The sequence below is a fragment of the Dermacentor albipictus genome, chromosome 8 (assembly GCF_038994185.2).
Source record: "Dermacentor albipictus isolate Rhodes 1998 colony chromosome 8, USDA_Dalb.pri_finalv2, whole genome shotgun sequence".
NCBI lineage: Eukaryota > Metazoa > Arthropoda > Arachnida > Ixodida > Ixodidae > Dermacentor > Dermacentor albipictus.
Window position 1 is genome coordinate 124,726,524 of NC_091828.1, and position 15,468 is coordinate 124,741,991.

The 15,468-nt window shown below is 44.4% G+C and overlaps 2 protein-coding genes and 1 long non-coding RNA gene across 3 annotated transcripts in view; 2 read left to right on the forward strand and 1 right to left on the reverse strand.

Annotated features, from left to right (window-relative positions):
- Window positions 1-15,468, forward strand: part of LOC135918306 (protein Njmu-R1-like) — a 148,680-nt gene that overhangs the window by 121,535 nt on the left and 11,677 nt on the right. The gene's annotated exons all lie outside the window — the stretch shown is intronic.
- Window positions 1-15,468, forward strand: part of LOC135900729 (lysosomal alpha-mannosidase-like) — a 140,801-nt gene that overhangs the window by 101,842 nt on the left and 23,491 nt on the right. The gene's annotated exons all lie outside the window — the stretch shown is intronic.
- Window positions 7,282-8,785, reverse strand: LOC135918309 (uncharacterized). Its single transcript, XR_011507789.1, has 3 exons — window positions 8,714-8,785; window positions 8,145-8,198; window positions 7,282-7,425 (listed from the first exon to the last, which is right to left on the reverse strand). It is a non-coding gene; the product is annotated as an uncharacterized lncRNA (long non-coding RNA).

The following is a 15,468-nucleotide window of genomic DNA, read 5'->3' on the forward strand; positions in this document are numbered from 1 at the left end:
CGGAAGTGCTACGGGTCTGATTACTGGCGGCTCTCACGTGGGATGTGTTGCGGGACCACATCGTCAACCCTCACCGCCGCAGTCCCACAAACTCCTGGCTGACCTTCAACGTGACCTGAGAAAGAAAAACACAAAACGACAACTTACCGTCCGTATCGTTGTTTTGTGTTTTTTCATTCTCTGTCTTCGTCTCTTATTAGTGGTGAATATGACGTGCAGTAAACACCGTCTAGGCCAAACTCAAGTTCTTCTCCACCGTGAGGTCGGTAATTCTTTAATTTATAATCACTGATACTTATTCGCTGCAAAGCAAAACTATCTGGACATCTGCCTGCACTTTGGTTCAGATTTCATATCGAGCACACTGGCCTTCACCACACACGAAAACGACTGTCGAACTCCATTTAACAGCTTCGTTGTAAAACGTAGCGAGTCCTTCTCACCGTTGGTGTAAATGTACGAGTATCCCGAGCCTTCGGCGTCCGCTTCAACGCAGGTTTAGACGCGACGAGTTATTATAAAGACAGCTCTGTTTTGTGGCGGCTATGCAATTAAGTAGCATCGTTACATTCAATGCCCCGGACTCTCGAACATACGCACCACTTCTGGAGTCCTTCCAAACTCTGGTGGTTCCAAACTTAAGAGCTCCTAGAGCTCAGCGCGGTCAAGGAAAACGCGGAGGGACTCCAGGGACGATCATTTAACTCGGCCGTCTTGATTGCGCCCGACACGAGTGTGTGATTTCAAAGTGGCACGGCTTGATAGCATGGCTTGAAACGTACACTCTGCACAGCGGAGCGCAACTAAGATTGCCAGCAAGGCAGAAAAAAAAGAAAAGCTCGGCTCACTTAACTGCCACGTTTTCGTCACCGTCTTTTGGGCTGACAATTGTCTTAGAAGAAGTGTCTTTTCGGGCAATTCGGATGTTGAACGTGTAAATAAATACAGTGAAATCTCGATGATACGATCTTGCATGATAAGTAAGTAATTAAGTAAGTAAGTGCTTTATTTCCCATATACACGTACATTTGAATATGGTCACGTCTTCAGGAAAAAAGCTGCGTCAGCAGCTTGATTAAGTCGTAAAACCCATTTTAATACGCTTTCCGTATTATACGTATTTTTTATCTTTTACCGGCAACTGTCCCATACGACAAGTGTGCTTTCATAAGGTTATTGCGATCGCGTTTTCATCCGAAAATTTGATAATACGACTTCTTTTTTCACTTCCAGAAGAACTTTTTACGAGCACTGAAGAGAAGAAACCGCAGCGCGAACTGACGAGCTACTTCAATGTTACTCAATAAAAGTCCGTTGACTGCGGTTCGCGTGGCCTGGAGTGATGCTGCTCCGCATAACGTATTATGCGGAGCAGTCTCCGTCGACGGCACATGAACCTTTGCTATTGAGTTTATCACCGAGTGCGCCTATTTTTATGATTGTTGGAGCTTGCCTTGGGTAATACGATTTTCGAATGATACGCTGTATTTTCCGGTTCTCGCGAAGATCATATCAACGAGATTTTGTTGTAGACCTTAGAAACAAAGAATTAACAAAGCCACTGAGCACGTTTCGCTCAATCATATGACTTGACTTTGAGCGAGGTTGATATATTTATAAGAGCTTACTGAGTGTTCTGGAGTATTTTTAGTTTCAGTGTACTTTATGTGATTATTTTATACCTATGACTTATCAGAGTTATTTATACGTGAAAAGGAGAAGCCGGCGCCACTCAAAAGCAAAGGCAGAAACATCTCATGTGTATATATAAGGTGTCTCGCGTAATTTTAGGCAAACATTAAAAATATGTAAATGCCACGTAGCTGAACAGAACCAAGGTAATGTCGTTTGCCGTCGCTTGGAGATACTAAGATTATTTCTTTCAGTTGCTAAAATGCAAGAAAGTGCTAAAATGCTAAATATTTGCTAAAACCAATGCATTTAAACATAGTTTCTTTCCCCAGACAATTTCTGACTGGAACGCTCTTTCTAAAACATCTTAGGGGAGGCTGATTTTCAAACGGCACTGGAATAAATGTTGTTTTAGTTTTCTTTCTTGCTTGTTATCAAGCACGTATTATATGTGTAGTGATGTAACCCTGTTTGATTGCTAATGGCGTTATTCATTTGTAATACCGATTTATACTAATTATGTTTTGATTTCCCACCCATGCTTGGGCCTGTCATGGCCTGCAGTGTTGTGAAATAAATAAATCATAATTCCGGCGCACTACATAATTAGTCTTAATTATTCAACTTATAAAATGCCACAACTAGATGAAAAGTGTCCATGAGGAAATCGTTGAGCATGATTAAAAACTCACGATACAGCTTCCTGGTGCTCAATACGTGCTACGTTAAAGTGTTTTTCCTAGCTTGAAATGAGCTCGCGAATACACGCAAAGTGTCTCGAGTGGCCAGTCGGGCGGCAATTTTGCGTGTATTTGAGTGCTTCTTTCACGCTCGGAAAAACATTTTAATGTAGCACGTATTGAGCACCAGAAAGCTGTATCGGGAGTTTTTCATCTTGCTCTACAATTTTCTCATGGACACTTTTAATCTAGTCGTAATATTTGAGGACTTGAATAATTAATTAATTAAGACTAATTATGAAATTAGGCGGAGTGTAAAAAATAATGTGAGTATCTCCAAGCGATGGCAAATAACATCACCTTGGTTCTGTTCGGCTTCGGTGCCTCTGCATACATATAAAGATTGGCAAAATTACGTGAGACACCTTGCATATATATATATATGTGTGTATATATATATGTATATATATATATATATATATATATATATATATATATATATATATATATATATATATATATATATATATATATATATATATATATATATATATATGTATAGAATGAGTGTCACCGGGTCTTTGCTTCTTTAATGGAGAGCTTGGTCTGTTGAGATGCTGCTTTACTCGACATTTCGGCTACAAAACCGGCCTCTTGATGAAGACCGGCACTCCCGGGTCGGAACGTAGAATAAATAAACGTCTCAATGGACAATGCTTTCCTTTTAAATAAATAAATGAATAAATAAACGTGTAAATGTGTGTGTGTGCGCCTGCGCGCGTAACCAAGCGTATTCCTAGTCCCATCGTGTAAACTCGTAAACCTCCACAGCACACTCATTTCTTTATGAATATGAACTGGCTCAATACATTACAGTATTGGCTCCATTGCTGGCGCAAGCTACTGCTTTTCGCAGGGCAAGCAAAACAAAAGTGCGACCATGTGATATGCGCTGGCGACAGTCAAATAATACTGTATTCTTGAATTTTCTTTGGGAACACCGGCCGAGCACTTATTGTTCTGAAAGTGGACGGTTGTCCAGTGTTTCAAGATTCGAGACGAACTAATGAACATAGCGGTGCAATCTTCGAAGATGCATTGACCTTTTTACGTGGAGGCCAAGACAGCGCTGTCGCAAGGCACGTGCTAGCGTCAACCGGCGAAAGGTGGTAAAAGTGTCCGAACTAGTGCAAGACAAAAATCACTCGAATTAGCATGTCAACGTGATGCAATGTTCTAATGTATTATTCCCGAGTTTTACGACAGGCCGATTAGTATGGTTGATTTCCCGCCGACTATGTAGTGCCGGTGGAGGCAGTTCTGTTCATTGTACTGAAAGAATAAGTCGTGCCATAAAACCTGTGCATATGGTGTCGGCTCGTGTGCGTTTCCAAAGCGCAGAGTCATCTTAATGAAATAGCGCATGATACTCAAGCCGTTCGTTGATATCTTGTATTTGGGCTACATAATTCTTCTGTGTGCAACCGAATGCTCCGACACACACAGCATATAATGTTGATCGACGAAGTGTCTCAAAACTTATCCAAAACGTTTCAAAGTCACAAATTTTGCTCAGAGTTCTTTATTTCGATGTTTTTTTTTTCTCACAGCATCGTTTGTTCCACGTGACTAGCAGCATCTGTAAAGCGAACGCGAACGAGCCGACAAGTGATTGCGCCACTGAATTAACATCAGGGTCGTTTCACTGTTCTCCTCAGTCGAACGATCACTCGTGGTGAGCTTCACTCTTGGCGTGTTCTTCGTGGTGCTCTTCCGGATCGTGCACCGGCGCCTCCGAGTCCGGTACCTTGACGGGAGTCTCTGGGTGAGCGGCAGTGCTGCTGGACTCGACTGGCTCGCAGTGTCCCGCAACCGGTTCAGTCTCTTCGCCGACGACCTTCTTGACGCAGTGCAGGCCTTCGGCGCACTGGTCGTTGTGTTCGAGGTGGCACTCCTCGTTTGCGCACTGCGAGAAATAAACGCCGTCAGTTCGAAATTATCGCGGGATTAGGGTTCACGAAAAGGAGGATTATCGTCCACCCAACCGCAGTACGAAGCTTTAGCTGCGTACAAAGAAAACGAATGCGAGTTCTTCCGAACAAAACAAAAATGATAGAGAGGAAAATCTTTGCAGTTGTAGAAAAATTTGTTTTATTAACCAACGCGTTTCCGTCGGGACAATAAAATTAGGTGTCACAGTTACTCGAGTTGCCTATTAATTCGGCTTCGCTTCATGATTGGCTAGACTTCCGGTTAGCTCAGATGATAAACATACCGTCCCGGAAGACGATTGACCCCGGCTTCGATCCTCGGGCCAGGGCTACTCCTTCCTCAACTGCCAAGCTTTCTTTCTGAGCAACCGGCATGGGTTTTCGCTGTGACTTTGTGCTAGTTGAGTGACAATTCTTCCTTTCGTGCACATTCCTCCACCTTACGGGCTTCCGCAGAGCTGTGCTGCCGTTAGAATCGTCGAGGGCGGAGCGGATGTATTGCAGAAATGCTAGTACTGACAAAAAAGGGGAAGCTTATAGTAATGCTTGCGACGGCAGAAATATTGAGGTTGAGGGAATATGTGTGCAGTGCTGGGGGCAATTGAAGATGGTTGAGTGGCGTTTTTTCCTGGTCCTGTTCATCTTTGTAGAAGTGAGAAGGGATGGCAGTGACTATATGAAGTATTTAAAAAGAACGCTTAGAGCTCCGTGCTCTAACATTGGCAATTACAGCGAATTAGCGTGGCGGATAGTGAGAGTGAGTGAGTGAGTGAGTGAGTGAGTGAGTGAGTGAGTGAGTGAGTGAGTGAGTGAGTGAGTGAGTGAGTGAGTGAGTGAGTGAGTGAGTGAGTGAGTGAGTGAGTGAGTGAGTGAGTGAGTGAGTGAGTGAGTGAGTTTAGTGAGTGAGCATCTTTCATGCTCGTGTTCGCTTCTTTTCGTGCACCTTAGCGCCTTCCTTTTTACATCAAATGGCTCACCGAGTAGCCCATCAATTTACTTTTCTGAAACATAACAAAAGGCGCCGTTCATAAATAGCACTGTAAGTGACATAACTCTTCAGTATCTTCATTTGCTATCTCTAGCACGCGGGGTTTCTTTCAAATGGTCTGCTTCCATCGCAATGGATGGGAACGAATGCTCTTTGCCGAGTCCGTTGCAGCGGTAGCGTCCTCGGGTCTGTGCTTTGTCTCGGCATTGTTTAGTTTTCCGGGTACGTGGGATAATGTGCGCCTGGAAAGTGTTGGCGCAAGCCCACTCTTTCGGCGCGCAATTAAGGGTCAGTATGTCCACCCATAATAATAGTAATGACACTTCAACATCGCCATCACCGTCCTTATGGGTGGCTACGCAGTGCACAACCAATGTATTTTCCATCTCTCTCCGAGCAGAAGTACAGCCGCATACCTCTAATTCACTCCTCGCTTACGCGTTTTCTCGTCTAGTGCGGCCACCTGTGATTTTCATTTGTTACCAGCCGATTAGCGTTGTTTCCTTCAAGAGCTGTTCCTCTAAAGGCGAGGCATCTTAGCCAAGTCACGTTTTGTTCTTTATTTTGTGCTCTAATCTCTTACGAGTAGATCGCCTCCCTGTTCGACTTGCTGTTTAATTGCCCGCGGTATGACTCAAGCCTTCACGCTTGTCGACAAAAATAACGCGCTTTTTTTTCTGTGCACATCTTGTGCGATCAGAGCTTGTAAACATTCTTCGTTTGGCGTTTTGCCAGTATTTAACAAGCATGGGCACACCGGAGATAAAGTCTATACTACGGCCCCGCTTCGCTCTTCAATCAATGATGTTACAAAACTTCTCACAGGCCCATTATTTCAAAACTCTGATACAGTGATTGGCGAACAATGTGGAAAGTCTGCTTGCCTGTCGCTAACCACGTGGGCAACAAAGCTAACTGCAAAGGCCACTTTTTTGAACACGACACCGAAATGAGATATTGCCACGCACCGCTTGCAAAGTAAAATGAACGGTGTTTTCTATTGGCAGCTTTTGATTTTTTGGTCAGGTGAGCCATTTCATGAACATTTTAGCAGGCGATAGTTGACGATGAGTTTGATCCTGTTGCTCATTGGTAGCGCGCCCAGTCAATCACGTGACCCAACCCTCTGCAGAAAGGTGCTCGAGTGGGCCCAGAGTTTTAAGCGGGCTTCGGAACTGATATTAAATCAAATCGAATATTAGTTTCAACATCAAATTATTTGAGAAACGCAGCCAAAATGCCACTAATCTGCAAAAACTGTGTCCCTGCGTACAAGGCAGGTGGGGCAAGAAAGAGTCGTAAACGTACATAAATATAGGTATGTCGTAATAGTTGTGCGGAAATCTGCAAGGTGGAGAGAAGTAATTATTAAAGGTAAAATCAGACATCCACCCATTTATAACAATTTCTAGAAAGGAACTCTTGCCTTTGCTTCGAGTTGTTGACAAATTCGACTTCGCTCTGCCATCTGATAGCCGCCTGGTTAGCTCAGATGGTAGAGCGGCTGCCCCGGAAAGGCGGTGGTCCTGGGTTTGAGTCCCGGACCAGGAAGAACTTTTCTTCAACTACGAGGCTTTCCTTTCGAGAAACCCATATGGGTTTCCTTTGTGGCAATTGCTAAGAACAAGTGTATGCCTGATTTTCCCTTTATTAATAAAAATAGGTATGTATATGTATGCGTAAAGTGCACGGAAACATGCAAATAGATTAAACTGAAAGACATAGCCGTAGTCAAAAGAGCACACGCGTGTGTTTCCGCATGAATACATAAAATGCAGCCAACCAAAAGCATGCACTGCACCAACCGAGATACAAATACACGAGCATACACAGACGCGGACGACAAAGTTGTTTAAGCAGTTACTGCGTCCTTTGAAAAAAAAAAACAAAGAAGTATCATTCCTATTCTTCCGCGCGAAAGCTAAAGATCGCAGCGCAAAATAACGCTCCACTCTTCAGCAGCACACCTTCCGCCTGTATCGGCCAGCATTGGACTCTGACGCAGCTCACCTTGTTGCAGAAGTCGCAGCAACCGCAGGCGTCCTTGTGGCTTCCGCAGTGGCATTCGTTCTTAGGACAAGTCTCGGGGTCGCACGTCACACCCTCGCAGTGGGGCTCCGACGTGGCGTACACGCTGTGCACAAACAAAAACAAAACAAAACAAAAAAAGAATCCCCGAAGTTAGCATGAGAGTACGGTGACGCGCACGCTGAACTCGACAGATATCGAAGTTTACTTTCACGAAAGCGACTTTGACGGCGCGGCTCAAATCCTGACCTATTTTGTTAGGGTGCAGTCAAGTGTCTTTCGCCTTGTCTTCAGGCATGCATGCTCTGGTAGCGAGAAGAGGCTGAACAAGCACCGAAGTAGGAAAGCAAACAGCTACAGTGCTTGTAATTATACGCAGCTTCAGTGTCAATGAATGGAACAAAATAAATGTGAATTATAGCAGTCACCTCACGTGATGTTGTTTTGTTAGCCCAATGCGCGTTACCTTTTACTCGCATACTCGACGTGGAGAAACTGAGTGAACTGTACATGTAGCGAGAAATGTGACTTATGGAGCAGAATTTTTATATTAACTCCATTACCGTTTGGTCATCGTAATTTGCATTACTATTCCATATGCTGCTGGGTTTCAGAGAATTATACGTACGTACTGCGTCATTTCCTCGATAACTTTTACTGGAAGCCGCAGAACACTATTTATTGCGCCGAGTAAGTACCTTCACGTGGACACCGTTAGCTTGCTTAATTTCATATTCATCGGCGTTATCCAGTAATGCAAATATACAAGTACATTTCCGATCAGAAGATCCGAACCCGTTAGAAACGGTTCTCCGTAGGACTTACCACACAGCCGCAAATGCGACAAGAAGAAATGTGAGAGCAATCTTCATGTCGGTCCTGGAAATACAACAAGTACTGAGTGAGCTACCTTGTTGGTGTCATGTGCTGAATTCCCTGTATTCGCTTCTTCGCGTACCAACACTATCAGAAGAACCTTGGTATAGCCTGCCTCCAATGTTATTCCCTGTCAGTGCTGCAAGACAATATTATTTGTTATCGACACAAGGATAATGATTAGCTTTTGTTGGATAGATACGTTTTGTGTCAAGCACTTCGACTTCGCCATTTCATTTAGAACTTCGCTATCAAAAAATATCATATTATGAAATTACAGTACATGAAAATACAGATACACAGAAAGTAACATGAGCGAGAACTTACCAATAGTATGGTGAACTATCTATGGATTCATAAGTTTTTTGTGGCTATATGTGATCAATGAACATAAAGCCAATAGTGACAGCCTGAATTGAAGCGTCTTTCTTTTTCTTTTCAGCTGCTGTTGATTTTCTCGCAAAAGGAAACAAGCCACTAAAGGGTTAAGGGGAGGAATAGATTGTACGGGAACTTACGGTGGTTCCTTTAGCTGAGTACAGACTTCACGTCTCCTTGTGAATCCGAGATGAACACTAAATTCTGCAAAAAGGATTTTGTGCTTTATATACCCTCCTTCTAATGCTTCTCGAGAACAGTCAGGAAGGCGGACTGTCAGTAAAGACGAACAAACCAACAGAATAAAAGTCAGGGCCAAGCCTTCTGCATCGTGCCAAAAGGAAGATTAGTTTGCTGTTTATCACCTGCAGAGAATCACCTACGAAAAACAAGAAGAGGAGTCATATCAGACGACAGAAAAGCGGCATGTTCCGTAATCTCATTGGCCCGTTCTGGCTGTGACGTAATCTGCTGCCAGTTTGCATTGAGGAAACCAGAGACACATCGAATACGACAGCGAGGGGCCCTTCGAAGAAACAGGGTCATGGACGAAGCGAAACAGCAAAATTGCAGACACCAGGCGCCGGTTTCTTGTTCTGTCAACAACGATGCCCTTGAAGAAGCGCGGCGCCTTAGCGCGTTAGCCGATAGGAAGCGACTCATATCGCGTGCAAATGTAAATCTTACCAAAGGGATAGCGCAGTGATTCTATTGCAGTTCTTCGCGCGCTTTTTCAGTTGTCCAAGTGGTCCTCCACCGACGCTGTCGCTAGCATTTCCTGGTTTTGAGGAATGAGTGATAAGAAAGTGAAGAATCGATCAAAGCACATATTTACACTATATATGAATCTAGGCGTTTCATCTGCAAAGAAATCATGGGGATTCCTGAGAAGACAGCTGTACCAAGCCCGGTATCATGTAAGACTAACTGCATACAAATTATTCATTTATTTATTTATTTACAGTAAACCCTGCAACGCCGAAGCATTATAGCAGGGGAGTGGATATAAAGTGATTAGCACGAGAATATAATCACACCAAAGGGAGGAATGGCAAAGGAGTAATGCATCGAGATCGAAAAAAAGTACATGAAAAAAGTACATGAAAAGGAGATCAAAACTTGAAAAAGTTTCTGTTATTTGGGAGCCGCACCAAGTACATCTCAGCAACAAACTTGGATCTATTAAAATCGTGCTACGAGCTTCCTTCATTCCTCATACTCATAGGACATCAGCATTCTCATCTCCAAAGCGCAGTCTGGTTTGTTACCCTTCTCTCCTCGGCGCTGCATCGTCAGTGCCGCTGTTTCACAAATTCACAAGTTATTTCACATGCTTCATCACATGCCGTACATTGTCCCTATATCACTCGTGTCCCAGCGCACTGGCCGCCTTGCTCCCAGTCCACTTGGCCGCACTGCTACTTCTGCCTCAATTTTTTTTCCAAGCAGCAAGAGACTAGGATGACTTTCGCCGCGATATCACGAAAAGAACACCTGTGTCTGAACTTCTACGAGCAGTTCCTGGCCACATGTTGCAGTGAACACATGTACTTTGATTGTTCTTTTTCATGTAACGCACCCCGTTGTGTAACCCCTAAACAAATTCTTTCAGGTAGTGCAGTGATCTGATGCTGAATGACGACGAATTCTGGATAAAACACTTGCCGGATGGACCACTTGCCTGCTAAACTTCTCGCAGCTGTGACCTCACACGATAATAGCGCTTCATTAGTCGATCATCAACTTCATGAATGTTGTGATATATGGAACTGTTCGTTGTTGCACTTCCAGGAACCCATTTGATAATGATTATGCCTTGGTGATTAAAGATACTGTATTTACTAAATATTTATTCTTTACACGCCCCGTAAGAAGAGGAATATCACATGTTTATTGTGATACTATAAGCATTTTGCTGTCGTTATCAGTAACACATGATCAGTATCAGTCGTGGAACTGTATTGTCAAAGCTTGTGCTTGCTCAGGGCAACGTCATAAAGTAATATTTCTTGTCAATTGTTGTTGATTCAAGGGTCCGCCACACCATCAAGCTGCTCAGTGCAGCAGATTTTATGTGGCTGCTTCTGTACATACCCCATCCAGCCTCGTCAACAACTGCGGAGCTAGTAGCGATTAATATTGCACTGAAATACGTGCAAGAGGAGTTAACCGCTTCGAGGATTGCCATCTTTACGCACTCCCACGCTGCCTTTAGCAAATTACAACGCAGTCAGATTGATTGTCCAGTTGTGCGCAGCATTACTGACTCTGCAAACAAAATTTCATCACGTGTGATACCTCTAGTTGATCAATGGATACTGCATGCACACGTAGGAATCGCCGCAAATGAAGAAGCTAATCGGCTGGCTTCAACTTGCGCTCATTACAACTGTGCCTGCCCTGAGATTATGTGCATGCTTGACGACGCTCGTGTACTCATTTGTCGCCACCTACTCAAGCAGCATGCATACCAGCGCGTCGCAAATAGAACGTTCACGCCCCGTGTTCGTGGTCGAGACTTACCTCATTGCGCTAGAGCGCAACTACTCAAGCTAAGCTTTTGCTGTGCGAACGTGTGAGAAGGTTTATACAGACACGGACATGTGGTTAGTTCATCGTGTGCCCATTGCGGCTGCTGCGAGACACTTCAGCACCTGATATTGGAGTGTCTCGCTTTCAGTGCGCAGCGCACGTCGCTAGTGAGAGACTATGAACCCCTTGGCCGGCGGGGTACGTAGGCCAAAGCGAATGTCTTGACTCGACAAATGTTTGTACCCGAGTGGTTGTGCGTCTCGACGCGATCAAGCTCATCGCGCTCTACTTACTTTTCTAGAATTACCTAACTGAGGTTTGCGTTTATAGCTCGGACACTGTTTCTTGTATTTAACATTCTGTAGCAGCGTGACCTGCAGTGACTGGCCCTACCGTGTGTGACCTGTACTGTGTGTTCTACTTTATCCTTGTAGATCTGTTATGTTGCCCTTCCTTTCCTCTTTCATCCTCTCCTTCCTATCTTACATTTCTGTGTTGCTGTCGCCTCCCTTCTGAAGAGTAGGTCGGCGTTGTGCCCCTTCCAGTGGCAGTTGCCAGCCTGCTCCTCGCTTTCCCTTTCCTGTCAAATGTATATATGTTTTCAAAACAAATAATAATAAATAATAATAAGTGGAGTCCCACTTATTGCTCCACTAAAAGAGAAGTCGTTGGCTTCGTGACAGATATGATGGCAACAGCAGCATGGCAACGACTGTAAGGACAGCGAAGGCACTGACGGCCATGACGACGGCGCAACGACAATTGCTAAGGCTACGCATAAACTGATCCTTCGGGGACCACGGGTGAGAACCTGGGTCAGAACAATTGAATATCGTGGTGACTTTTGCACGAAAACACGTGTTTTGGTGGCTATGAATATTGCAAAGAAGGCATTCGACCGAAAATCATGACTTTTGGTGACCTACAGTCACAGCAGTCATTATAGTATATGGTTGCTTTTAACGATACTCGGTAATAAAAATTTCAAATAATTTTAGCTAGCGTACTGTACATAAATACTGAAGTCCACTAGTACTCAAATTCACACCCTTTTGCTAGAAACGCTTTGCCTTGACACAGCCTCTAGAAGTACCGATTCAAGACCTGGCGTGAAATTCATGCCATTTCTGTTAAACTGTCTGCTATGGATGCAGCACCGGAGAAGTGTGTGGATATGGAAAGTAATCCACGTGAAACTGGAAGCTTTGCTGAAGTTCTTTCACGCTGCAAATTGTCCACTGTGCGGAAACATGGCAACTCAAGGAGCATGCCATCTCACGGCATATCTTGAACCGGCATTTCTCGAAGCTTTTGCTACGCACACAGCAGCTAGCAAGAAGTTGCGTCTTGAGTTTCATTTGCTTGGTTTAACTCACACTCAGTCTTGTTCCAGTCACCCGCTTCGGTCCAGCAATTCAAAAGTGCTTGCTTTAATCACATAGCAAAATTAATTAATGAAATTTTGATAGAGATTATAAGTAATCGGGTTGGTGATCATCTAGCATGTGCTATGTCCACCGTTACAGTGAAGCTTCGTCGGTAAGAATAATTTTGTCTCGCAATCGTCCCTTTATCTTGGTCGAGAAAACACGAGGTGCGCATATCCTCTGCTTGCAGATATAGGGAGAGGCGAGTGGAAGTGAGAAAGAAACGTGCAATATGCCATCCATCTGTTGTGGCCCACGTGAGCGTCGACATGTCTTGCGCTTTCAGTGGAGAGAATGAAACCTGAGATGCGCGAGGCTGAGACGGGCGTCCCACAAGGACAGTGTGCTGTGCACGAGTCGCGAGGGAGCCAAGGCTGCCAAGCGGTGGACTGCGCAGATGGTTCTGACGTCTTTTCTGTTGCTGCGATGCCGTGGCGATAAAGGCGAAGCACGGTGTAGTGTTCCTGCTATAGCGATTGCAAGCAAGGACGACGCTGAAGGCGTCTGCACATCACTACCATGCAAGAGTACATGCAGGGAGTGCAAGAGGCATGCAGCGGCATGTCAGCACACTCATAGAAGAGCAGCTTTCACTGCTCTTATTTGTTTGTTTATTCGGCAATACTGTAAAGCCTGTTTCCAGGCTCTTGCAGAGAGTGGGCCACAAGGTGAATGCCGGAAAAACAGATTCTCAAACGAAGTCATGAACATAGACAATTACATAACAAGTAAATATATATATATATATGGCCTAACGTTACCTTACATAACATTACATAGCATTACATAACGTGTGATGCTGCCTAATGTCTATCATTCTCTTTTGTTATGCGGTGCAGTCCAGGGTGCACCCGCGCATTCTTGTCTTTACGTAGAGCCCCGCAACAACCGAACCTTGGCTGCATACAGTCATACGAGAATGATTTTTGGGTATCGTGTCGCTTCAAGTTATCATCCTAAATTTTATCGTCGGACACTGTATTGCTATGGAGAAGCCGGCGACACAACGGTTGCCAACATATTTAACTTCATCTAATCAATACACGCACTCACTCTTGCGTATTCGTGGGTTAAAATCGCAGGGGCAGATCCAAGTTAGTCTCAAAAGGGGGGAGAGGTAGGGATTCACTGCGCGCTCGATTCTGCTTGCGCTGGAGCGGTCAGATGAAATGGACCGCGCCACCCGTTCCTGTGCACTTTGTCCGATGTAGAGAAATGCATTGTCCAGTCTTTAACACCTATGTTAAACGGCCAGGCCGATACAGTTCGTTATCGATAAGGCACGGTTCTATGCGAATAAATCGCTCCACAACTTGGGGTTTGCGTGGTGGGGTCCAGCGATTAGAAGGGCTTGCTAATTGCTTCCCTGGGAAGCTGGCAACTGAATTACCACTGGCGGTCTTGAAAGAGCCTACTCTTTCTCTTCCAGTAATACAGAAATGAGGAGATTTCAGTTTTAGAGCTGTTACTTAATAAATTTTGTCCCAGTATTACGAAAAGAGAGGCCGTAGGGCGATCAACCAGAAAAGTGGCCCGTTGGCTAACCTGCCAAGGGGGAGCAGGAACGAGAAAAACTAGAGAGATAAAGTATCTTTAACACATACATGCACAAGAAAATTCGTCCTAAGAGAATGTCATGTAGTGAAAGGCAATCACATAAAGCCACTGATCTAAGATTTTTAAAAAATGCTGGAAGCTGATTCAACCTCTAGAATAAGTCGATGAAAGACAATGTCTTCCAGGGCGAGTGGGGTATGAGAATGGGGTGTATGAAACGTGTAATAATACCTGCCAACCAGTGAGCATGAGCATTAAAATTCGTAAACGTTTTTAGACACGGCACCAAGGGAGGAAGGCGTGCGGACAGGGGAGGAGGGAAAGGAGTGGTAATTGCACTTAGTTTTTCCTTTTCTTTAGGTGCTTGCTCTGAGCATACGTCTTTTGAAGGATACTTACGCACTTCACCTATCATCTTCTACCTTTACACGCAACCCACAATTAAGCAGTAGAAACTTGGAACAGCAGAGAATGGCAAGCAAGGTCGTAGTTAAGTCGGTGCGACTCATCGAATGTGCTGTTACTGATTTCGCCTGCTTCCGGAGCATGCTAGAAGCTAGTACCCCTCTTGCACCTTTTTACCATCAGAAAATTTCCAACGGAAACTTCAGAGACTGACGAGTGAATCCGTTTCACAAACAGAGCTTACTTTTCGTAGAAATTGATGCGACATTCCTAAAATCGTAAAATGAACCCAAATTCGTGAACTTAGCCAATAATTCGAAAGGATTGGCAGATGTGCGTACTTGTATTGTGAGGCGCGCCGGAGGGACAATGTTTGTTCGACGTCAACCAGAAGTTGAATCGCCTTCCAATGTTTTCTCATCAGTTAATATTATCGACATCATCATCACAATCGCCACAATCATCATCATCATTAGCACGATCATCAGAGTCGTCATTAGCGCGGTTCTCGGAATAACTTATATACTTTAGCATCATCAGTGTTGTCAGATTTTCAGGCTGCGCTGTCTTCGTTAATGGCCCTAAAATAGCCTAGAAACAGAGAAAGCCAGGTATTTATTATGAGAGAAATGCTAGGAGGTCGGCCTGAATCAAGGTTCTGACCTGCTGCTCGGCGTTGGGGGAGGGGAAAGGGTGTATAAAGAAAGAATAGACAATGCGTTGATTAGGAGGTTGAATACGGTGGTGAAAATCTTGCACGCTCCAAGACTCTTCAAAGTCTCTTGTCCAGTCCGCTCTCCTACAAAAATTTGTTGAGAGTCAGACTATCAGGCTGATGATGAGGATCAGGTGAATGCCCCGACAGAACCTTTTCAGCCAATGGTGCAACGACAAATGTTGAAAAGATGTCTGTCAGCGATTTTCTACAGGTTCGAAACGGACATACCCGATATGGAAAGGTGACAGTAACTTGC